Raw genomic sequence first — 25,360 nt, 5'->3', positions numbered from 1 at the left:
ATATCCTGTACTGAATGCAAATGATGTTCCAAGGCAGAAAGTCCTAAGCAGAGCAAGAACTGCTATCACCCACCAAACCTGGATTGTCATCTAATAATTTTCCCTGGGTATTTCCTTATTGATGCCCCCAATAATCTTTTCTCATTGCTCTATTTTAGACTCCTACTGCACTGATAAATATTGTGTTCATGCCAATATACATACATCCCACTGCTTTATACAGCTGATGAAGTTAGGCTCTTTCCTGCTAAATCTCATTCCACAATAGTCTCCAGCCTTGAAACAGGATGACTAACATTTAAGCCTGTTTGAAGCGTTTGTGGGGATATGCTTTAACATCCAGATGTTTGCGGCTATTTTATTATCATTTCACCATTCAACAAATTACCAACAGCAGAGAGAGCAAATCTTTGCATTTGTGTATCATTCCTTCAGGGAAGGAGCAGAATTAATTAGGCAGTGTGCAGTACATGCGATGGGTCCTTTTGGTATCTTAAGGATGCAATCCTATGCATGTATAGGCAGAAAAAGGTCCAACACCTTTCAGCATTGGCTCACTGAGGAAAGCTGGGAATGGAAGAAATTTATTTTCTACTTAAACATGCATTGGATTGCATCCTAAATAAAAGGCCGCAGTGCAATCTTTCTCCATGGACTCTCCAATGAACACCGAAATGGTTTGGCATTCCCCTTAAACTTACTAGGAATGATTATTTAGCTAAAATCCCTAGCAAGACTCCCAGGTGCCTCTCTTACTATAGGAAGGCCATGTGCATTTAGCTCCAAGTTCCCATAATTATTGACACCACTAGGGAGAATTGAAGAAGACAATCAGCATCACAGTAAGATGATAGTCAGTGAGCCATTTGTGATAAATTAAAATCATAGGCCCAAAATTAGGCTGCCTGCTGATTAACTGGCTTCAATCTTTGTATTCGTTTCTGCAACAAAATAGGGTTTCAATTCTGCGCAGTATTACATGGCAGTTAGACTGACTGTACTGTAATGTAAGCAAATATGTGCAGGGTTGGATAGATTCACTCAGTGCCCATAGTCTGCCACATGAAATGATGGTTTGTGTGCATGGCTCATCCATTGCAATTAAAATGCTACTAGTTAATTATGTAGCCGTGTTGCTGACATAAGCCACACTGTCACATCACAAGTAGCCATAGTGATTTCTTACCCTTGCTAAACTGTTGTGTTGTCTGGACCCAGTCATGGCATTTCCATGTAGCACCTTTAGTTTCCTGAAACCGTGCATATAATTAGTGGTTTGTTCGATGGTTTCCATGCTTCATCACAGTTTCTCTGGTTGTCCAGAACCGGGATCTCCATTTTACCTTTGTTGCTGTGGAGACACCCTAGAGTCTTACGGAAAGAGTGACCATGGAAGTGGCTGCTTAGCATGTAAGGCCAATACAGTCGGGTTAAATCCCATGTAATGCTTCTCTACTAACATCATCTCCCTAGCATTATCACCTGCTTTATTGCTATTGACTGGGTGATCTGTCTGTCTCCCTGTTCAGTTTCAGAAACTTGCATGGATGGAGAAGGGGGGAAATCATGACAAAGGTGTTTGATACAATTCAATAAAAATTACTTTGCACATTGGAGTGGCTAGGAAGCATTGCAGAAATGCAGGTACACTTGGAAGGAGGAAGAACCACCCCAAAATCTCAATGGACCAATCAGGATGATGGTGCTGAGGTCCATAGGGAGCAATAGTGTGTAAGGAAGGAGATTGTGCTTGTGCCTCTGCCAGGATACATGGCAAGCATGGGGCAGGGAGCATGGAAACCATGTTGCGTGGAGAACCACGTGATTGTCTGACCAGTAAGGCTGGGCAAAACTCAGGGAATGGTGTAGGGTTGTTTGTATTATTTTCCAATGGCGGTACCTGTCTGCATGGCCAGCTACAAATCATCAAATGATGAAACAGGTCAGGCAAAAATGTGCATGCACAAAGGCACCCTCAGTCAACAATTCCTCTTCATGGGAAAAAATAACATTTAGATATAAACCACCAAGGCAAGGTTGTTGAGCAAGCTGCACACCTTCTTAAATTCAGATTACTTGTTTTCTCTGATGTTAGTTGCTTCATAAAGCAGTACAAGACTGTGACAACATGAGGCATCTTTGCTAGTCCCAGGCACTTCATCCTGCTCATCTGGATTTGGGCCTGAAAGACAAATGAAAACTAAGGATGCATGGAGAATAAGTTGTAAGCAAGCACATTTTTTGACAATGCACAACATCTTCACTAATCACAGTGCATGTCCAACGTCCTGATTTTGCAGACCTTGAGCCAACATCAATCCTTAATTCTTCTTAAACCATCAGGGTTTGTTTGTTTGTTTGTTTTTTAATCACTGAATATGATCACATATTGGGTCCTAGTTAGAACTCTCACAGCCATATTTTGTACTAGCTGAAGTTTTCCGGACCATCTTCAAAGGCAATTCTTCATACAAGACATTACATTAATCCAAACGGGAGGTTACTAGGGCATGGATCACTGAAACTAAGCTATCCATCTCCAGATAAGGTCATAGCTGGGTTACCAGCTGAAGCTGGTAAAAGACGCTTTATGCCCCAGAGGCCACTTGAGTCTCAAATGACACCAATAGATCCAGGAGCACCCTCAGCTGATTTGGATGTCATGGCAAATTATGGTAGGAACTAAACAGGAAACAGAGGGGAGGAGGGGGTATACAGAACATTTCCAATCTTCCATACCATAGTTTGGAAGATAGTCTGAATGGAGCCATTGTCAGATAGATTCATGCAGCAAGTCAGTTTAGAAGCTGCTTCCAAAAGACTTTATGTTTGACAAAACTCACATCATTTTCTTATAGTTTTCGGGTACTAGTTTTTCTTAAACACATAGTTACAAATTTGGGTAAGCTGCGTTTAACACTTGACACAGTAGTGACCAGTTTATACTGATGTTACCTATTTTCTTTCTCTTCATTTCCAAGGTTACTGGGAATAGAGCATCACAGAATCCAGTCCTCATTCACAAAGTGATCTTTTACCCGTGTTTTAATAAACTGAGCATTTTAGGGATGCACTCGTTTAGTGCATCATTGTTTTTCATTAATTCAGGAGCAGCCGAGGCTTATGCCACTCAGCAAAGGATAGTAAGCACCTGGTTTGGACAGTGGATTAGTCTAGAAGTGAGCAGTGTACTTAGGGATCAAGTCAATTTACACCTCTCGATTATTCTCCAGTAGTTATGAGACTGCAGAGGTCAGGAGATCCCAGGTCAATTAGTGGATTAGGCTTTGTCTTTGAAAATGTCCTTAATTTATTTACTTTGTGGCATCTTTAGACTGTTGATCAACCAGGTTTTCTGGGCAGTTGATCAGACTTAAAAATACATAAAATGCAATATGCAGCCCAATGACATGAAAAATTGGAAGTAATAGCAATACAGTATCAATACAACCAGCATAAAACAAATAAAACCAGCACAAGAATCAGCCTAAAAAACCAGTATGGAGCCATAAGAAGTCAATATAAAATGAACTTAAAAATCAGCAAGAGAAAAAATGATTAGTAACAAAGATCTAGAATATATAGAAAACACTGAATAGACTAAAAACACTGAAAACAGAGAACTAGAACCTCTGGGAAAATTAAAAAGTCTTCACCTGGAGTCAAAAAGACTACAACAAAGGTAGGAAGCAAGTAATTCTGGTCAGGGTACTCCATAACCAGGATACCACCAAGGAAAAATAATTTCCCTAATGACCACCTTCTTCACCTGATGAGGTACGGATACATGGAGAAGGACATCTGATGAAGGTCTTAGGGATTAGGCAGGTTTATACAGGAAGCGGCAATATTCCACAACCTGGTTCCAAGAAATTGAGGCCTTTAGAGTTTAACACCAGTAGTTAGCCAGGCATTATGGGAAAATAAGCAGTAGTCTCCATTAACAGTGTTGCTCCCCTGTTTTGGCTAACATTTCTAGACCATTTTGAAAGACAGCCCTCAGTATAGCACATTCCAGTAATCCAGCTGTGAGGATACCCTTCCCTGCTTTGGGGAATTTCAGTGCCATTAATAGCCACTTTCAAGGTTGTGGATGAGTAACAGATTGCCCCCTGTAGGCTGGTTTGTCCCAGCTAGCTTCCCCTAGCATAGTGCCATGAAAGAGCCAACGTGATAAAGCAACCCAAGTAGCAATTTCTGGAAATGTTTCTAGCCTCACCCAACTCTTCTTCAGAGAAAAACAGAATGTATGGGTAGATGTTATTAAATCTAGGTATACATACAATGAAGAATATTAATGATGCACATATAGCAGTCATTTCAGCAGGATGGTTTCTTAATAATGCATTAGTCTACTTCCCAGTTTTAAATCTTGTTTAATGAAGAGTGGATACCACTCTAAGTTTGCATGGTTTCCTTGATTTAAATAGTATAAGAGGAAAAATATGATGTGTTGCCGAATATTCCCAGCTTCAGTAGAAGCCATTCCACATGGTGTAGTGATGTACAGTGTACCCACGAGGGCAATCGTACATCACAGGTGTTCAACTGAGACAGGTGTTTCTGTTGCTGACCTCCCTGTGGAAATCTGCTGACAAAATATTTCATTTGAACTGGCTAAAAATACATATGCACTACAAAGGATTTCTGGCCGTAGTGGCTTAAGTAGAAAAACATCCCAGATTTCCGTTAAAGTTTTTAAATGTTTTATATGTACACTTTGTACAACACTTTGAGAATAAGAATGACTAAACAGATATAAACCTGTATATCAGGCTTCTCCACCTTCCAGATGTTTTAGAGAACAATTCCTGTGATTCCTGGCCATAGGTTGTCTGGTAGAACTGATGGGAGTTGAAGTACAAAGGTCTTCAAGTTGGAGATGGCTGCTATGTATTGGTATTAACTCTGTTCTGTATTACCCAGAATTCTGTCTACTGGGTTCTAGTTCTTACAAGATTATCAGCACATAAGTCTGCTGCAACCTTTAAAAACTTTAGGGTCAGTATTGAGACTAAAGCTTAATATAATTTAGTATTTCATTTTTAACATACTGGATGTTTCAGGCATTTTATTCAAGATTGCATTTATGTTCAATAAGCTGCTTAGGTTCAATAAGCTGCTTGGCCTGTTCTTTGTGACCCTTTGATATAATACAGAATAAGCACCAAATTTCAGAGGATTTCAGGAGCAGGGGTTGATGTTAACTGGTAGCAAGAGATTAACTGCATGGATTTTACCCAGTCCTCTTTCATCACAAATTGTATTCAATCATGTTTCATCTCTATGAAAGTACACCCATTCAGAAACATAACAGCCTTCCTGTGTGGATGTCCTTCTTCCTTTTCACAGAGGATGCCTGAAGCAAGAAAATGAAAAAGTTTAAGCAAATAAGGAAGGAGAATGGTAACAAGATACCACAGTTTTTAGCTGTAGGTTTCCCAATTCAGGTGCAGCTCAGATGGCCAGTAACCCAAAATTATTACCATATGGGTGCTATTGCATTGTCGCATAGGGTATTAAGAAGGTCAGCTAGGACAGCATCCTGACAGTGCCCGTTATGATTTGGGGAGGGGGGTTATATATACATGCACGCATACACACACATGTATATATGTATGTATGTACATTCCCAGCTAGGATCAGAGAATGGGTCTGGTAGATCGGTGACTGAGCAGGAGCAGTGTGTATGTATAGGTCTCCTGAGCTGGGTAAACTAGGCTTCTGAGAAATTTGGTATACTAGATAAACCTTTCTGTTGTGTCTCAGTTGATAAACCTGGGGTCTACCATCTGGTAACTGTGGTTTCCAGTTGACATCTTTTAACCTCTGGATGGAAACCTTCACCCTCATCAGTGCTTAATGAATCACACTGCATCAGCAATCAACTTCACCACATGCACACTCTCAGCCTCACAGCTCACAGATAGACTGCATTTCTCTTAAACACACACACACAAGCATATCACCACCATGGCAGGACTCTAGGTAATGACTGCAGGTTACAGTGCGGGTTTTCACACACCATTTTAATTCCTCACTCCCATCAAAATAAATGTAGCAACACTGGGCTAGTTTTCAGAGCTAGTGTAACCCAGTCACCCAACCTCCACCAGCAATGTGACATAATAATGATGAATTTTATTTGCTTTGGCATAAGCATATTTTTATGTTTACAAGCGCAGGAAAGAGATTTATTTTTGGCAGGCATGAAATAATCCTTTGTTAGCGACCCTTCTTGATATTACCTTTTATTTTTGGATACACACAGCTACACTAAAAATCACAGATATCCTAAAATCCTGAATTTCCTAATTGCTTTCATCAGACTAGCAGCCATATCTCTAGCAGTCAGAAATGTTGCTCCTCCCCACCCCCATACACCCACACAGACAGGAGGGGCTTTAAATAACCTAGGATGCTCCTTCTTGAGACTCTGACTTTGTCAAATAATTGATAAGTCCTCAGGAAAACACTGAAAAGCAGAAGGAGACAAGAATTGTACCCAACCATTTAGTCTTATCCTGGGTTCTAACAACTTATGGGGAGGGGAGAATTGTATGCAGTGCTGCATCTATTAAGACAGAGCTGGAAGATTTGTGGTTCTCCAGTTATTCTTGACCTGCAACTCTCACAATCTGATGCTATTGGGAAGACTTGGGTATTAATCAAATGATGCTGATGAAGATTTTAGTTAAGAACTTAACTTTTGTGAGAGAAGGATAGTAAATGGATATATAAAGCTGTGCTGTTGGTTCCAATGCTTTGTCACTGCCAGAGTATTTTCTACCCATGACAGTGGCTATTTGATTCTGCTTACATGCACACTTCATGGAGGACACATGGCAGCCAGGAAAGACACCAGTAGGTACTTCAAGTAGCAAATGCTTAGGACAAGGAATAGCCCCTGGGATGGCAGATAAGGTGGTGGACTGGTTTGTATTATAATATGAGGAATGATGCAGAAGAACTCTTATTTTACTAAAATATGTATATTGTTAGACTGAAGATTGTAGTCTGAAAATTGCCATGTTGAATATATTTGTAACATCTTGGAAATGACCAAACTTTTTGTGGAACTGGAAAAGAATAATTCTTCAAATGACTTTTGGGAAGGCCTGCTATTCTCCATAACCTTCTAAGTAGAAGTAATGTTTATATTGCAGTTAGCTAGACAATGTTGCACTTCTGTAATGCAACCTCATGAGATTGTATGGGCTTTTGTATAAAACTAGGCTCGGAAGAAGCTAAGGGAAGCAGTTTAATGAATACATAAATATCATTTGAACGATCCTTCTTGTATTGTTAGTATTAAAATCTACAAATGGAGCCAAGTAGAACAAAATGGAATAAAATGAAAGGATTGAACTTACACAGATTTTGCCAGAATTCTCCACAGGTTACTATTACCCTGCTTTATGAGTCTTTACAGAGTACTATGAAATCTCCTTGACAAGATAAGGGAGAAGATGAATTGCAGTCATTCATGACTTTGTGTGTTCACAGACACTCCAGGGTGGCTAGTTAATTTTAAACATGTTGCTCAGAAGACAGAAATGGCCTTTTGTTCTAGAGACCAGTGCATATACTTCAGCAAAGATGGTAATTTCACTCATAACGTGGGCCTATAAAATGACCCTGGGTCAGGCGGCAGAAATGAAATTCATTGGAGATTAGCATTGGCAAAGGGCTGGGAGATCATACATTCCTTCCCCTCTTCCCCTTTCTGTTATGAATACCTGCATCATCTTCTGCTTATGTGTAGTTATATGCCCCCATTGTCAATGAGTTTGCATACATTCCTAAACCCATAATGAGAACCTTGATGAACACCAGTTCAGATGAAACAAATATTTCCATTCTTAAACAGTTTGAAGACTCTGTATCCAGTTATTTCCTGTCAAGGGCAATTTTTGTTGGAAATTTGGAACTTAGTCCATAAGTGTCAGAATTCTGTGTACCTGCCATTTGCATAAAAGCAGAGTTTAAAAAACCCCCAAAGGTTAACAAAATATTTCCCATAATTGTACAGTTATGAAATGTCCATTGGAATAAATACGTAGGAAGCCCAAAAGAGGCTGCAACCAAAAATGTGTGGTGGACCATAAAAATAAATCACTGCTCAAGAACTGCTGGGCCATCAAATTGCCAGCAGTTTATTAACACCACCACTCACTCTCTTTAAATTCCTTTTTATTTATATTAGTGCACCATTTCACACATTTTAAAAGTGAGGGAAATTTTAAAAACTGCTGTTCAAAAAAATGTTGGCAGCTTGATTTTTGTCTAGGAAAAAGATATAGTCATCCAGAATCCAGCCTCCAAATAGATTCTCTCACACCAGATTCCAGTTTGGAAACCATGCAAGAAATAACTTAGAGATAAATAAAATGTGAACAACCCAAGATTGTAGATTCCAAAATCATCCCTACTTTTAATAGCATGCCTGCACTTTGTCTGCTTATCACCAGCATCTGTTTCTGTTAGGTGTTTTTTTTAGCAAAAGGATCCAATGTGCTAATCCAATAGAATTGTTTTAAGAGGAACTGGGAATTCCATCACTCACAATAGAGTTGGGAAAGCCACTGTCTTTCAGTTTCTTATATGGTTGCCATTTCTCAGCCTTTGGCCCTCAGACACAGGTTTGGAGTCCATCTGGAGCACCAGAGTGCAAGTTTAAATCCCAGCGACCACCTTTGAATCTTATATCTCTGAATTTTGCAGCAGTAAAACTGGCTGTACAAATATCATTTTAAAGTACAATATTGTATAATATTGTACAAGAAAGTACAAAACTTGAAAGTTCACTCATTCTCATTAAGAAAATATTTCATACATTTTTTCAAATGTTTTCCTAAACTTCCATGTTGTTTCAGTAGGAAATTGGATGGGTGAGGCCTTCCTTCAAGCACTGGGACATTGGATTTCTCCCTTTTTCTAGGTCAGCTCACCCATTTACCAGTGGGCCACATCCTCAGCTCAGCAAACATTATAATTGAAGAGCTTGAAGCCCCATAGCATCATGAGTTCCTGCCCTGTGATACGAGAAGGTCCCACCCAATGACATTATTATGAGTCACCAATTTTGGAATGCTGGAAACCCAGCAAACCTAGTTTCTTATTCCTTATATAGGGCTTACTTTACAAGTTAGTCATAAGGACTACTAGATGTGAAATGCTTTGAACACTTAGCCCCAACATCTGAAAAAGTGTGTACCTGCTCTAGCATCTATGACTCCCCAGTCAGACTGGAAAGACCTTTGAGCACAGAGTGCAAAGTAGGAAGTTCAGCAGGCCCATTCCCATGTTCAGTTTTTCCCTTTCTCTGAAAAAGTGTGATCTGTCTCCCAGCAATTAGAGCCTTCCATTTCTTCTGCTTCCATTTGCTTATCTGGACCCTTCATCCAATAGGCTTTGCAATGTTCTGCAACTGGTCACTATGCAAGGCAGCAATGTAGCCTTCCCCCTGAAATAAAAAGGTAAAGATATTAATATTATATCTCAGTAGAGTTCATATGCAAAAATGGAAGCTGGTTGGGATGGTATACTTTGGACTGTTTATCACAAACCCACAATGCTTGTTAACCCAAAGTGCCTCTGTCTATTTATTACAACCTTGTAAATTAAAAAGAAAGAAAGATATGTTTGTTTTGGATAACCATTTTGCTTGCTTGCTTGCTTGCTTGCTTGCTTAGTTTTGTTGGCTTTAAAAAATGTGAACAAGCATCCTTTCTTCAGGATTGTGTTATGTTCACCCGTCTGTGCCTCACACTAGCAGACTAGCCTTAGTAATTCCTCCTGCAGATCTTGAGTTGATCAAACTTCACTTGCCTTCAGACCTCGAGTGCCACTGCCACAAGTCTCTGTATTTCAAACAGCTTTTTAATAATCTTGATCATTAGCACTCCTTCTACTTCTTTTCCCTCCCCTGCTGATTACACCTGTACACATGTTTACTCCGAAACCACATCAAATCCACAGACATTCTTGTAGGCTGACTGGTTTTTACTGCTCAGAAATCCCCCTATTTCTTGGCTGAGTACCCTGCATTCATGTGACTCCTGCACACTGCAACTCAATGAAATCCTCTGAAACAGCTGCCAACTCACCAAATTTTCCATGAATTAGGTCCTGACGCTTCAATGAGAGGAAAGACAATGTCTGAAACAAGGCCAACTCTGGCTGACTGCCTAGTATGTGTCACAGTAATTCTACCAGCTGCCCTTCCACATAGCACTTCATACTTTACAGACCACCACGCAGATCCCGGAATACTTCAATGCTGTTTGGGGTTGGAGCTGCCAGTGCGCTTTCTCAGCCTCTGGCACCCAGTGGCTCCAGACTGGACCCAGAAAGTTTTTGTGCCTGTTTGTTTTGGTTTGTTTTTATTTTTATGAATGGCTATAGAAGAGGAGTTTGACTGAACTGAGGCACAATACTGTGGCCATTCATGAAAAAAGCCAAAGGAAAATATTGTACTTTGGCTGATTGGATGCAGACCAAGGTTTAGGAATCTTACTCATTCAGGACTTGTGCTGTCTGAAATGCTGATAACAGCTTTGCCAGCTAAATTACTGCTTGTGATTTTAGAAAGTATTGCTCTGTGATCTTTGGTAGATAGATGGGTTGTACATCTACAAATTAGTTCTATTGCTGTTTTGGAATTTTTAATTCTTTCCATGATTATTTCATTTCAGCCTGAAAATGAGCCATACTGTTCAAAATCTCACTTGTTTTCATATTTCAGTCAACAAATTGGTCTGGAAAGAAAGAAAGAAAAATGCTGCCACTAGATTACTTTTCAGTTTTACAAGGGAAAACTATATAGCTCAGTTGAAGTAACTTAAGGTTTAAAAGGCAGAAGAGATCTTACATATGCAGCTGTTAATACACAAAAGTGGCAAATGCAGTGGCCCTGTAGATATAAAATTGTACAGTTTAGGGTTGAGATGTATGGGCTTTGATGCTTCAGTAATTATTAAGGCAAATTAGAGAAAGGCTGCCAATGAATGGGTGCTCTGTTCAAATAGAAACTCTCTTTTGGCAGGGTTGGCGTTTATTCTGCGTTCTGAAGTGCCTCCTTCCATGATGCATGTTCCGTGTGTTTATTGCCACATCCTAATTCACTGTTTCCCAACCGTTTTACTAACAGTCTATTCAAATAGTACAGACCCCACACACACATACCTGCAGGCTGGCATGATACACGGGGACTGTTACATTGTAAAATGGCTGACCCTGAAACTGGTGCCTTCACATAACATCGGGGAAATCCTACCACACCAGACCCCACAAGTGGTTTAGAATGGCTGTTAACCAGTTAACAGATACATGGTTGGCTGTTTTCAGACATTCTGAGCCTTAGCTTACATGGACTGGGCTGGGCCTGCCGCAGCCAGGAGGTCAAAGCTAAAGAATGCAACAAAATAAACTAGAGTCAATAAGACCAATATTTCTCAACTTGAGCGCCAGTCCTAATAGGAAGTGCTTTGTAGCTTTCTTCTGTAGTATGACCCAGTATCCTGTGTGGCTGGGTGGAGCTAGTCCGGAACCTGAAAATGCTTCACTCGTTGGGACCAAAACAGACATTACTTTAAACTGGTGCCTAGCTGCATTAGCTTTCTTCACCCCATTTTAATCCACCTCAGATGGAGTTGCTCCAATTTGAATCGGAATCAAAACCTAATGTAGCAGCGGAAGGGGGCTCTGCACCTACTCTTGGGGAAACATAAAAAGTCTAGCTGCTAGGCATGGGTTTAAAGTTAGGCTTGTTTGGTATTCATTGTTGTTGTTAGGTGCTGTCAAGTCATCTCTGCCTTGTAGTGACCGTATGAATGAAAGTTCTTTCCCTAAAGTTCTGAGTTATTCTGTGCAGCAGGTAATGCTGATGGTTGTGCAAGAACAGCTTAGGGAGTGTGGAACAGTGAGATACTATAGAAAATAATTCACTGGAAAAATGAATTTTGAAAAGAGATTTCAGAGATGAGAAGGAGTTGGAGACATTATTTTGTGAGCTTGTCAAATAATTTTTAGGAAACGGCTTTCTGCACTTGTTTTCTTCCCAGCTGAGCAGGTGAATCCAGATTCCAGAATTATGTAAACAAAAAAGGGCATGATTCACAGCTTGGATAGTAACTAAAAAGAAAAATAGCATTGCAGATGAGAGGAGATGTGATTTAGGTTTAAGGTCAGACTGGGCTGCAGGAAGACTAGCCTTTAAGCTGGAGTGCACAATCTGTGAGCTACAAAGCTAAATGCAGCCCACAAAACACAACTCACCAACATGTCAGCCATGCTACAATACCCTGTTCTAGCAGTCATGAACAGCTGAACAGAAGACTGAGAACCAAACTTAACAGTCTGCTGACATGCACCATGTATTAGTCTTTTCTATTATGTAAGCACACTCAACCCTGATTCAGATCAGGACTGGAGGAGGAGTTAACCCTTTCCCCGCCCCCCATCTTCCCATGAATCCCCATCCCACTGGCAAGTTGTAAAATTACCCATTGGAGTCACTGGAGTCCTTTTATCTATTTATTTTGTTAAGCCTCCCATGGCAAGTGTGATTTCAGAAACAGAAAAACTGGAGGAAGATTTTTAAAACTCTCCAGGGCAAGCTCTTGAGCCTGATCTGAATTGGGACCACACACTTACACATCATTAAGCAAAAGTAGCACACCTAGTTACACAGTGTGTGATTAGCTGTGCAATTCTGTCCTTGCTGAGCCCTGGTGGGGTGGGGTGCATTTGGCATGGTAAGCTCCAAGTTGTGCTTCATGCTTTAAGAAGCAAGCTGCATTTTTAACAGCAGTGAGAACATTAAAAGTCCCAAGCCAGACACATTTTTAGTTGAACTCAAAGTGTAATGTAATGGGAGCTGAAGTGTTTTGGTAACATGTCTAGGAACTTGAGTCCTGGGAGCTTCTGAAAATGCCCCCGAGTTGAAATCTCCTTTGTCCGTGGTAGGGATGTATAGTTTGCCTCCTTTGTAAAGCACTTTGCATAGGCTGAATCCTTCTCAGTTCAGTTCAATAAGCTGCAAGCTTGTGGTGTTAGTCAATCTTTGCACACTCCAAAGGGATTGGAAACAGACATTTATTCAAAAACCCATTGTGTTCTGCTATGAATACATATTTAAAATAACAAACTTACTTCCAGATGAGTTCGAAATGTATCTAGAACTTTTTTTAAAAGAAGAAAATGATGTAGACAAATCTGGACAACCTCAGCAACAGCTATTATCCATGTAGTATGTTGCTTCAGGACTCTATACAGTATTGCTGTACTATATCTCTTGACTGATAGCATAAGAGCAATAGAATCTCTAAGAATTTGCTGTGCAAATGCATCCTAGTGATAACATTGTTGAGTACAAATATAAGATAGGTAAATTATGTGCACTTAATGTTGCAGTACTTTCCTCACCTGGGAGTAAGCTCAGTGGGACTTAACCCTGACACACGTAAGATTTCACTGTAGAGTAAATGTAGAGAAAGTGAGAAGCATCACAGATTTTCCAGCTAACTTACAGATGTGTACCACTATTGTAAAAATTACCCTCACATGATCCATCTCTTTTGTTTCATACACCAAAGGTTTTGAAGCTTACACATCATGCTGAAATTGGGGCTTTTCCCTTACTAGTTACTTGACAAAAGGTTTGGAACAATTTTTGTTCATGTAACAATTTTGTTCAATTGTTTACCTGCATCTTACTGCTTTTCTTTTTTCTTTCTTGGCAGCCACAACAGGTGGTCCAGAAGAAGCCAGCTCAGGTAAGAAGTCTACCTGTGAGGCATTTGATGTATGCTAAATACACCCACTTCTTAACAGATGTAATGCTAATCTGCCAGTATCATTCGCATGTAATGAGTAGAAAGATATATTTTGCAGATATGGGCAGTTAATCAAGTTATTTTTATATGGATTAAGCAAGAAAGCTGGCTAACAGATATGTTGTAGCTAGGGATATCAGAGAATGCTGCAATACTTTCAGGTAAGCTCAGATTTTTACACAAAGTCTATAGTACTCTGACTCTTCCTGAGTTACACAGATTCCATGTGTAAATGGGCACCCATTTTTTACTTTCTGGAGTTTTACACAAATGTAGCTGCAGGGGAAAAATACAAAATATCTTAAGAAACATATTTCCCTAATGTGTTAAAAATGCTTCTGCATATTTGCAGAAGTGCACAGGAACACACATTTTGGAAACTGAAAAAACCCCAAACAAAACGATTTTGTCTGTGAGTGGACAGAAAACAGAACAAAAGGTTCCTGACAGGTTACAGATAGAGCAGACCAAACAAATTCTGTACCTCCCTGTTTGTGGAATGTAGTGTGTATATACTCAAAGCCTTTTTCATTCAACAAACAAACTGTGCGGCTCACTTGGATGTTTAGATGCCCATTATTATCCTGTTGCTATAGTGGACCAGTTCAGACAACACAACAGCCCATTGTGAATTATTTAATCCTTGATGAGGCTGCAGCACATGCTAACCACCGTTTTGCATTGCTGGGTGTTAATATATTAGGTAAATTAGTCAACATGGATTGTGTGATGGTTAAATCACCCTTATATAACCCTGTAATGGTGACAAGATGTGTAAAACATGATGTACCACCTGGTAGTTGAATATACCAAATGATGCCTGCAGATCTTGTTAAGTTAAATAAAAAGCATATTTTGTTACTTTTACATTGCAAACTTATAGATTATGCTCATAGACCAGTGCAATAAGCCCCCGACACCAACTTAAGGGAATGACCTCAAAGAAAAAAATGAATCTAGACCCAATGCAATATCGTAGCTCCAAAGCCCAGCAAAATCAGGCATTTCAGAATAGCACCATAATCACTGGTTTCAAAAGTGGCCCAAGAGGTTTAGAAGAAGTAAGGCTACACTCTTTCCATCCTGTTCTCATCAAAGATATGCTAAGGTGGCCAAAGCAATCTCAGTCCTGAATCCCAACCCTAAAATGGAGACAGTTCAGCAGTGTAGTCGAAATGTATCCAGAGTCTGAAGCCACCAGTGAACTTGACTGCAAATAAAATATTTGAGACTGGACTATAACTTCCCATATCTGTTGGGTTAATATAAGTTTTCTTTAATAAAGGATTTACTATTGCACCCTTCAAGCAAAAGGGAACATGCTTCTCCCACAAGGTAGTATCAATCATTTCCCCCTTTACCTTATGGGCAGTACCATCCTGACTAAATGAGTCAGTAGTCAAATTGCATCTCTCACCTCTTCTGATAGTATGTCCATCTCCTCAAGATCCACAAGCTGACAGTCAACCAAGACTATCAACATTATTGACTTATCTACATTGCCTGTTGCACCAATGGTGAGATTCTAAGAGGGCTGAAGACAAGGGGAACTCTAGGCCCCATAATTGTGTACAGAAGGTGATGTATGCTGCTAGTCAGCTGCTCACTGAGTCTTGCCAACACCTTCAGTCCACAGGGGAGAAAATGTGAGAACTTGGAAAGGGAGGTTTCCTTATGAGCCTAAGAACTTGCTTCCCAGTGTGTTTGCCAGGCAGCTTTATAGATTACTGTATGCGCCCTCACTTCCCCCACTTCTAGCTATCAGTAGGGTCTGGGCAGTTTCCAGCATCTTTAACTGGGATCTTGGTGGTCTGCTGATTGCCAGTGCTACTTTCCACCCACACTCCCAAACAAAACATTCTTTGCAATAGCTCACAGATTCCAGCATGTCACATCTCCTAAAACCAAGCTGCTGAATTTTTTAAACAACCTATTACTACAGAAAAATGGACAGGCAGGGCCTAACTTATAGTTCTTTCAGCATTGATAGAACACAGTGCTGATTGTATTACAAAACCCTTATGGTCAACTCTTCATTGTTGTCTTCGTTAAGGACATCTCGTTTCAAGACAGAACAGAACAAAAATTGAATGGAAGTCAGTACAGCGACTAATGTAGAAATGACATTGTCTTTCAGCTGGGATGCCAGAGTTCAATGCCTAACCCAAAGTTTCAGGGTTTTATTTTTCTTCTTAGGGTCCACAGTGAAGGTGCCAAATCTCTGACATGACAAAGCAAAAGAAAGAGAGCCTTCCCCACTCCTTTCTTCTTACACCATGTATGGCATGTTATTCCCCTATCAGTATCATTCTCACTCTTCCTGTGGGAAAGAATAACTGAGAGATAGAGGCTGAAGAATATTTCTATAAATATATGTTGAATATGCATAGCAAAGGATCAAATAGGTTGTGTCCAGTACTGCCATTCTGCAACCACCAAGCTTGTGGAAACCCTTTTACTTTGGAACAAGTGTCAAACTCAGTATGTTAATTTTGCTTGTGTAAGCTGTCATACAAGCTTTTGCACATGCTATTCTGCAAGTTGTTGAACAAGGCATTGTACAACACATTACAACTTCATGAGATGCCAACTCATAATTTTTCAAGTACCATAAAGCCAGGACTAGCACAACTAGTGCAGGCAATACCTAGACAAGTGATGTAATAATGAGTTGTGCAATGCTCAGTGCAACACCTTGTGCATTTGCTTGTACAACAGCTTGCACAAGCAGAACCCAAGTATTGTTTTGGTACACAAATAAATTCCAGAAGCAATAGAAGCTTTTCACTTGCGGAATAGCACCATCCATTATGATCCGGAAGTCTACAGTGGGGGCCAATTTGAGTAAGAGGCTTGAGTTTCATTTTGTTGTTAATCACCAGGGTCTGCTGGGCTCTGATCTCCCAGACTTTGCCCTATGCTTTTCAGGATTTGAGTCCTGCAAGAATGGGTAGCCCTATTTTCCAGAGACCAGAGAAGGATGACCTAACAAGGGTGCAGTGTCTAAGAGTGATGAGATTCCTGCCACAATTCACTCACTATCAGTCTGTCTTGTGGCTCCCTTTTGTTTTACAAATGGTCTTTAAAGGCAAATAGTTCAGACTTAAAATTAACATGAACATGAGCTCATGCAGGCTTCCTAATCTGAGCTGTCTGAGGAAATAGTGATAAAATATAAACATAAGGACTACATGGAAGTTCATGGAGGATAATGTAAATCTTGCACTAATTCAGAGGAATCGCTTCCTTTTCCATCTGTTTCCTTCAAAATATCCTCACAGATGGTTTTCCCATAAGGCTTTCTGGGTTACGTTAGAAATATATTCATCAATGGGACTTTGAGATGTTATGTCCGAACGTTGTAGTAGCAAAGTGCTTTGTTGCAGTTTGGATCTGCAGCTTAAGTTACTCTAAATAGGCAACAAGGAGTAGCATAAGGCCAAAAACAAGCTGTCCAGGAGTAAAGAGGGACCAGAATGGGCACATGAGCATCCAGCCAACTAGACTGTTCTTTCTTATTTTATTTTATGAAATCCTTAAAAAACAAATGTCTCTAGGCATTGTTCAGTATACCTCAAAGCATAACAACAACCCAGTATTAATAAAATAAAAACAATAACACCATTTAAAATTGATAAACATTTACTGACAAAACATAAATACAATATGGTTGCAAAAGTCTAAATTATAAGAAGTAAAAATAGTTCATCTTAATTACTGAAATACTAGAACATTTTTAAAGCCTGGGAGAACAGAAAACTCCTGGCCTAATTCACCACAGTAGTTCTTCTGTTAGCAGTCATGTCACTGCTAATACATGGACCTATCTCTTATCTCTTGGAAGTTTATATCACACCAGTAACCACTGAAGAGAGATGGATGTGGAACCAACTAATATGCCAACACCAACACCAGGGGAAGTATCTAATCAGAAACTAATGCTTGTGTAACTTACATTGTGCTAGCATAAGGGACCTCTATTGCAACACAAGTATCATTGGTTTGTGTGACGGAATTCATGGGAACACTCATCACACCAGCTAGCACTATCAGCATTGTGCTAGAGATCCCTTATGTTAGCACAACTTAATGTACATTACTGCTAGTGACCAACTGTATGCAGCTGTAAATACCTCTATTCTTGCAAGTCGATGTTTCAGATAAAGTTGATTCTGGGCCCTAATTCATGGATTGCTATTAAGAGATGGTTGCCCGTGAAAATACCGCTTCCGTGTGGTAGGGTGTTCCATTTATCAGGTAATAGATGCAAATAGCACCTACTTATGCCAGCCAGATCTTGTAGCTATTTATCGCCCCACAATCAGTGGGCTCAACTGCACAGGTGAGACTGGAATCAGATTTAGTCATACTTAAAGTAGAAAAATAAATTCAATAAAATTGCCTGGGTAGCCATGCACAGAGTGAAAATTCCATCTGTTCTACAGTGACAGTGAATTCATTAGCATTCACAGTGCTAATCCCTGTGTAGCACACCAAAATAACACTAGATCAGGCTTTGAGAGCATCAACTTGTGGAAGCACATGCACAAACCTTTTAGAAAGAATACTTTGGAGGAAGAGTGCCCCCCATGAGGACTGAGCATGCAACAGAATGTCGAGTCCAGGTAAAGGAAAAGAAAAGGGGAAAGGGGAACAGAATAAATAGAGCATCACAGAAAAGGCTGTGGCTGGTTGGCTGGCATCCTGAATAGAACACTGCACAGTACAATCTTTGTACTAATGATTGTGTGTTGAAAGCATGTATTTTATCCACAGACAAAAAATAATGATCTTAACCTCTCACCAAAGGCTGGGATTTGAAATTTGTAGGTGCATTTTCAAGCATGCTCAGATCTGGTGTTTGCTGTGTAGCATATCCTGACTGTAGTTTTCTTTAGACCTTTGTGGAAAATACTACAGAGCCAAGTATATTCCCTATCTCTGTCTTTTACTACATTTCTATCAATGAATATCAATCTTTCAGCTTTTAGACACATTGCAGGGCAAATCCATTCACTAAATCTCACTTTAGGGACAAATGCTTTCTAGCTTAGGGCCTTGGAAGACGCTATGTAAAATTCGACAAGACCTTCAGGCCATTACAGAACCCAGAGGATTTCCCATCCTGCAGCTGGAGAATGCAATAGCAGGTTCTACTGGGAAGTGATATTCTCTTAGTATTAATGCTAACTCTTAAATCATGAGATATGTGTACATCCACATGATAGCTCTGAAATGATTTATGCCAATGGGGAGAACCCCTATGGTAAACTTCTGTTAGAAAAGGATACCAGATCTACTTTCAAACCACCAGTAAGTTTAAACATGTCTTGCAGAAAAGTGGGTAGGTATCTTAAACATCTATAGATGGAAAGCTTCCTGTTACCCATATTGATGCTCTTGCAACCACTAAAACCAAACTGCTCTTTCCAATAATGTCTATTGTAATTGCATACTTAAGTTAAGCAACAGCAAAAAATAGGCCTTGTTTGCTAATTTACAAGGTGTTTGACAGAGCTGTATCCCTAACCAGATACCATGTGGGTGATTTATATTGTAAAATAATACAAAGGAAAAAGATTTATTTAGAGAAACATCATGAGGACTATCAAAAACAAAAAGATAGGACATACCTTATTTTTTATCATTTCTGAAGAATACGAACAATATGCATCTAAATAGATCTTTGAATGCTCTGTTCTCATGTGCCCAAAGTATTGCTGGAACAAAGGGATATTGCAACTTCAAACTTTGGTAGCAGAGCACATTTTATGAGATTAAATCATGAGTGCAATGTGCACTGACTGCAAAGTAATTTTCATTTTTGGCAAGTCATCTTTTTATCAGGGTTGGATAGCATCAACTGCTTTTCATAACACAGAATGCTTATTCTCAGAATTAACATCTTACTTATTAAGTAAGTTCTAAGGAAACATATTGGAACACTAGCAGTACAAGTCTTTCCTAAATCAAGACACTTATTCAGCAAATGTTGCACTTGCAGGAAAAAGGTATTGGCACAGCATTTCTGGGATTGCTTTCATGCCTGTGTTCTCAAAGCAGTAGATTAATCTAAATGTAAACAAGAAAGAAGCAAAAGAAAAATCTATAAATGACAACTCAGGACCTAGAATACCATTATTAAAAAAGGAAATAGATATATTTATGGATAATATATATTTTAGAAACTTCTTCATCCTTCTTTGGGGCTTTTACCATCCCATGTGAGGTTTGAGGCCCTAATCTATACAGCAGTGAGAAGGCAACTGCTACTCTGAGCAGATTTCACTGCTCTGAAACAAAGAGCCAGTACACGTAACTGTTGTTACATGGTAGATTTTATATGGACTGAAGCTGTACTGTGAATTCTCTTATAGCTAGATCACAGTTTATTAGAAAAATATCAGAAAAGCAGGTTTCACCTTAAAGTGATGAGCTAAAATCTGCACAGTTGTGCCTTTAGAATGCCTTGGAAAAAACCCGGTGAAAAAATCTTCTTAAAATACTGAGATTACTCTTCGTACAACATCCAAGATCCCATTAACTGAAACACAAATGTGAGTTTTACACAAGGAACTTTTTTAATCTAGAAGGAAAATGGTTTTTTGTGATGCGTAAAATCATGTTTAGAATTTCGTTACAGCTCTGTCATAAGGAGAAACTACAATTAACAAACGTCACCTAAAATTACAGTTATACACTCAGGTCATTTCATACATTTCAGACGTTATATGGGATGGTATAGAAAAGTTTTAAATGCATACATACATACATTATGGTAGTCAGATGAATGACACTGGGAAATGGTCCTACATAACAGGGGCTCCACCACAGTAGCTAAAACCAATATGGATCATCCTGCACTATTGTGGAGTCTCCACAGGAGGACTAGGAACATTCAAGAGGGCCAACCCATGTGGCAAGTTCCTTACATTGCAACCACCATGTGGAGATGAAAGGGCTCCTCAGTAGCCATATGAGTTGAAGCAGCCATAGTGCATGAAGCAACCATACATCTGATAACCATGTTAGATGTTTACACTAAACTATACAGTGTAGAAAGAAACAGGATAGGGAAGACTCTAAGTTTGCTTAACAAATAGTGGGAAAGGGGCATGGAAATGCACTGATTTTATTACTGTTCTTTTTAGAGCTCTCAGAGGTATTAAACAATCTGAAAAATAAAGACTGCTGAGCATTTTGCTTTATATCATTGAGTAGTAAGATCATGGTAAGATAAGAAGCATATGTCATAAGTTTTCTGTAAGCTGCTCAGATAACCTTTTGTTGTAAAGTGAACTTTAAATAACTTTTAGAAAATGAATGAATACATAAATAAAAGAATGTTCAAGCCAAGCATTTGAAGATCTATTAGTATTCATTTAAATTGCAGATAGAGAGATATTAATTAAAATTAGAAGTATGTATTTATATTTTATTAGTTATTTTAGTCTGAGGCATTACATAATAAAAGAACTGCCAGGAGAAGGCAGGAACTCATTCAATGCAAGATGCTTGATCTTAAAGCCTTTTTTTTCTCTACAAAGGAATGCTCAACAGTCTTCCAGGAAAACATTTTCATTTCTCCCGTTGTCAGATTGCTTTTCAGTGTAGGTCTGTAGTTTAGTCTGAAACAGAATATTAAATCCAGAACATAATGGGAGGGAGGGGAGCATAGCTCTGGAAGGGCACATGGTTTGCATGCAAGGCAGCCCAGGTTCCATTGCTAACATCTTCAGAGGACAGTGTTGGAAAAACCGCTTGACACTTGGCCTAGATAGACCAACAGTCTGACTCAGTACATTGCAGATATTTACACAGGTTTGACTGCTGCAGGTCCTCATTGTCTGTGTGTAGCATCAGTAACCAAAATCCTTAGCTATTATTAAATGCATTGTACAAATCTCTAACTTTTTTACCTTGAAGATGGATAAATGCAAGCAGTAGATTATGAGTTTTTCTACATGGGCCATTCATTGTATACTCATGATTTGATAAGCACAGGTGTTACAGGTTCTTTAGCTGGTATCATGGTTCAGTTTCCCTTCTGTATTATTAGAGTGCTTTTCCCAGTGGTTTTTCAAACAGGGAACATGTGGTATTAAATTACAATGGAGGAAAGCATTCTTCTTTGCAGTGTATTTGTGCTGTTCCAGTATAACACAATTCCACCTAGAGGTTAATTGAGAAAAAGCAGGGGGAAAAGAGCTTTTTGTCTAGAGCTTGGAACTCAGTGCTGCAGTTTAGCTGAAAGTAGATACAGTGGTTAACAAATTCATATAGATACAATCAGTGCTTTTTTTGTATTAAAAAAAAAAAAGGTGCTGGAACTCACATCGCCTCACATGTGAGTTCAGCACCTTTTTTATTTTTTGAGAGAGTCCCAAGCAGCTATCTCTCACTAGCAGATAGCAGATAGCAGACACAAAAGCAGCCTGCAGGCACTATGTTAATGATGTTTGCTGCTGATCTGCTACTCCGTTCAAAATCACTTCGTAAAATCCATTGGAAAAAAAGGTGCCGGAACACCATTCCAATGCGTTCTATAACAAAAAAATCCCTGGATACAGTATACAAGGTATTATACAAACTCTTTGGGGCCATTATTACTGCTTCCAAACTTGTTGCCATCATGCATCCCTGCTGCCTGAACATTCTTCAAGCTGCACACATTAAATGTTTAGTTTATATAGTCATAGGTAAATTCAAGAGAAAACCAGGAAAATCTAGCACTATACAGATAAGATTCTCTAATTCAACCAACATTAGAAAAATGTCCTTGTTAAGCTTGTTGGAGCTGGTCTCCATTTTTCTTTGTGAAATGAGCTTTGTTATGGTTGGGAGCAGTTCGGTACTTGGAACCCTTCTTGACTGGTGCTCATAAAAATGTCACTGTGCACTTCCACTTGGAAAGTTCTTTTATCCTACCTTCCTGGAGCCCCCTTTTCAGTGGGTAAGCACGCTTGACCAGGAAGCGGCAACTTGGCCTTCCCACATAGCTAGGTCCTAATGAGGTGTGCACAACTCTTGCCTTTAGATTTTCAATCTCTTTCTCGTAACTTCAAAGCTAGAGACCTGCAGCCTGCATTTTGGCTGGTAAATGTATCTCCCGCCTCCCTCACACATGCAATGCATCAGAATCTTACAGCCTAATCTTTTGCATGTTTACTTGGAAATGAGTCCTTTTGAGCTCAGTAGGCCTTACTCTCATTTAATTGTTGATCTCTATGTGTATCTTGTTTATCTTTGCTTGCTCACACCTGTCTTGGAGGGAGAAATAGGCGAAACCACTACAGTGCCCTATTTCCCCCATAGTATTACAGTCTGCCGCCATTATTCTGTTTAAAGGTGCTATTTTTTATAAACTCCAGTAGAAGCCATCTTGAAAGCACCTGCGTCAGTGCTAGCTACAAATACTACTTTTGTTAACATAATTATACCAGCTAAGGACCAGATGGATTAAGGGGGAAAGGATGCCATAGTAGTTTATCTTTTCCCTGTCAAAGAGAGCCATTCCAATCCAGTTTCAGGCCTGTTATGGGACCAAAACAGCCTTTGGTAGCCTAATAGCTTGTGCCAGGGAGTAGATGGAAGCAGTGCAACCTTTTTTTTTGGGACCTCTCAGTGGTTTCAGTGTCATCAATCATGGAAACGCTCTGGATCTTTTATCTTGGTTGGGCATAGGAGGCAAGTATTACACACACCTCCCTTCCAGACACTGACCAGCCTAAGCTTCAGCACGATCAGATTTGAACTATCCTCACCACATGCCTACTCAGATGCAAGCTGGTGTAGTAAATGTGTCAGAAATCACCATGATAAAAAATGTCCTATATGGGAAAAAAGGGTCTTGGAGAGTCTAAGTATACCATGTTATTTGTGCTCTTTCTTCTCTTGTTTCCCCATAAATTCTTCTGGATTGCTTCATGTAAAGTCTTGCAAAGCTACCCATGTAGTGCTGCCTCTTCATAGACTCCCTGAGGCCAAGTCACACATGCAGACACCTGCCTGAGCTGCTACTTCTAACAAAACCATGTGGATACAGCTCCGTGTATTAATCCATTCTTGTGAAGCTGCTCCCTGGGTGATGTTTGTAATTGAGTGAAGCTGATCGAGAAAAAGAAAGGACAACAGGAGGCATTGCGCAAAATCTGGCCTTCCAACACCAGTTGCTTGAACTGCTACTTATGTGGATCTTCACGTATAAAAGCAGTCTAACAGCCAAATTACACATTGACCCCATAACTAGTGGATATATTATGTTTGAAAGGGTGCTAATTTTTATTGCCCCCACCACTTCAAAGAAGGGAAATTTAATACTTCCCTCCCCAGGGATGACTTTACCAATAACACCTGTCCACAATACAGGGAAGAATCTCCATTGGTAGACATGGAGACTTTTTTCTAAGCTCATAGTTTCATGGATGAGGACCATTACTAGTGACACTGTGACCCAGGAAGGATATTATACCTTCCCTCCCTACAGAAGGTGGATTCTAAGAAAAACAGGCCACTTTTCTGAAATGGAGAAGTAATTAGAATGGCACAAGAGTTTTGTTTGGTTTGGTTGCATTTGAAGATTTTTAACAGACAGGAATGGGTCTGCCCTGTTTGCTAAGCACAAGATGTCACTTCTACTGATGTTGTAGAAACCATTGTAACCACTTGAGCAGCTAAAGTTACAGTCATACAGCAGAGCTTCCTGGAAATATCTTTTGTCAAGGATGAGAGAGAATAACCACAGTAGCTTGGTTTAGGATGGGAGCTGTGTGAGGTAAGATTGTGGCAAGACGAGGTCAGATCCCTCTCTCGCAGCTCTGGGCAAATCACTGTCCTGCAGCCTAAGCCGTCAAACACCATTATTACGAGGAAAGAAAGTGTGACGAGGATCTATTTGGAGCCTGCCACCAGCATTTTGAACAGGTTTGGAAATAAGCACATACAATAAAGGCATACTAAAGGGACAGTGCTAAATTCACCCTGTGCCACCTACTCTGCAGTTGTATAATGAAAGTATATCATGAGGAGTGGAAATAAGTTATTGTGGAAAGGAAAACTATCTCTGTGTGATAGGTTGGTGCCTTTAGTAATTTAAATATTAATTGAAAAGATAAGGTCAGAGGTTGGCTGACACTTGGCTCCTCTCTCTTTCGTCTGCCCATGGCTTTGATCATGCTGCATCTTTCTTTGTGCCTCATTCTCCGGAGACTGTCTCAGGGTCATGGCCTGTTTCCTAGTCAAGAGGTATAAACCTACTGGCTTAAATATTTGAGGCCCACAGTTTAGCAGGGGGGCCTTTTTGCTTCATGCTTCCCCCATTTCCCACATAACCCAGAGCAGACTAAACAAAACCAGTGTGAAATCTCATGGCTTGATGCTGCTATGGTTATATTTTTTAAGCTGTCATCCATTCATTTGTACTTGTGTTTATTCCTTGGATTTACAGCTTTTTCAAGCCTTTTTTTGGGGGATGGATGTTTGAAACCTTTTGAAAAAGGATTGCAGTAAGCAGTGGCCTATGA

The 25,360-nt window shown here is 39.7% G+C and overlaps 1 protein-coding gene across 1 annotated transcript in view; it reads right to left on the bottom strand.

Annotated features, from left to right (window-relative positions):
- Positions 1 to 454: 454 nt before the first annotated feature.
- Positions 455 to 25,360, bottom strand: part of LLPH (LLP homolog, long-term synaptic facilitation factor) — an 86,725-nt gene continuing 61,819 nt past the window's right edge. The window contains exons 4-5 of the transcript XR_006413957.1: positions 9,218 to 9,466; positions 455 to 5,359 (exon numbers count right to left, since the gene is read on the bottom strand). The gene's annotated coding sequence lies outside the window, so the exon portion shown is untranslated. The remainder of the gene's footprint in view (positions 5,360 to 9,217; positions 9,467 to 25,360) is intronic.

This window comes from Varanus komodoensis, unplaced genomic scaffold (genome assembly GCF_004798865.1).
Source record: "Varanus komodoensis strain SLA01 unplaced genomic scaffold, ASM479886v1 scaffold13_1, whole genome shotgun sequence".
Classification (NCBI taxonomy): Eukaryota; Metazoa; Chordata; class Lepidosauria; order Squamata; family Varanidae; genus Varanus; species Varanus komodoensis.
Note: the sequence above shows the minus strand (reverse complement) of the source record. Positions and strands in the feature narration are given on the sequence as shown.